We start from the raw sequence: 1083 nt of genomic DNA, 5'->3' as shown, positions 1-1083 counted from the left end.
GGCCGCAGCGGCGGCTGAGGCTGCGCTGCTCTTGCGCAGCTGGGGCACGGAGTGGGGCAATAAGGGCTACGTGCTGCTGGCCCGCAACATGGACAACGCCTGCGGCATCGCCAACCTCGCCAGCTTCCCCAAAATGTGAGCCCAGCAACGCCAGCCAGCGCCCGCCTGCAGGACTTGGGGGTGTTGGGGGGGGGTCTGGACACTCCCCCCCCTTCCCCTTCCCCTCTCTGCATCAGAGGGCGATGGGATTTTTCCAATAAATGTGGTTGGGATAAAAGCTCCGAGCGTGGAGGACGCCTTCATTGGGGGAGGGACTGCTCGCCATGGGGGGGGGAAGGGCTGGGGGGGGTCCAGGCGGTGCTCAGAGCTCCTATGGAAGTGGTGGATGGGGGGGGGTTGGCTCTGCTGGACCCCTCTGCTGTGGTTTGTGGGTCCTGTCCCCCCCCGGACCCCCCCCTCCCTGCCCTCGGGGAGGACGCAAACCGCGCTCTTTGTGGGAGACCTCGCTCTGTTGGGGCGAAAAATGGCGATTTTGGCTGAAAAAAGGGGAATTTTCCAGGTGTGAACGAAAATGGATTTTGTGGGCGCCGAAGGGGAAGGGCCAACTTTGGTCAAACTGAGCAAAAAAGGGAAAAAAAAAAAACGAATTTTGTGTGCGGGCTGCGTGGCGAAACGGAGCGAAAAAGCGGAGATTTTCGGTCGAGCCGAGCAGGAAAAGCTTCGGCCTCGGGGCGCTCAGGAGCGAGGTGTGGGGCGGGCGCGCTCTATGGGGCGGGCGCGCTCCGTGGGGCGGGCGGGGGGGACGTGCCTTCAGCAAAGTGAAAACGGAATCTCAGCATTTCCTCGTTTCTGGGCGCGCGTGATTTGCCGAGCACCGCGGTCGCTGGGGGGTGAGGTGTGGGGACACTGCGGACAGCGGGGACCCCCGGGTTCGCCCCACGCGTGGCCGTGCCCCCCCATCGCCCTCGGGCGCCGTGGGGCTCCGTGGGTCGCGTTCGGGGTGAGGAGCTCCGGGGGCACCGAGGGATGGGGAAGTGAAAGCGGAGCAGCGCGTGAGGCTCTGCCCCATCTCCTGCCCGGGTC

At 65.1% G+C, this 1083-nt stretch overlaps 1 protein-coding gene across 1 annotated transcript in view; it reads left to right on the top strand.

Moving 5' to 3' along the window:
- The window catches only part of LOC110387850 (cathepsin S-like), a 7488-nt gene that overhangs the window by 1802 nt on the left and 4603 nt on the right, over positions 1 to 1083 (top strand). The gene's annotated exons all lie outside the window — the stretch shown is intronic.

Source organism: Numida meleagris, chromosome 24, assembly GCF_002078875.1.
Source record: "Numida meleagris isolate 19003 breed g44 Domestic line chromosome 24, NumMel1.0, whole genome shotgun sequence".
NCBI lineage: Eukaryota > Metazoa > Chordata > Aves > Galliformes > Numididae > Numida > Numida meleagris.
This window is presented reverse-complemented; position numbering and strand designations above follow the sequence as displayed.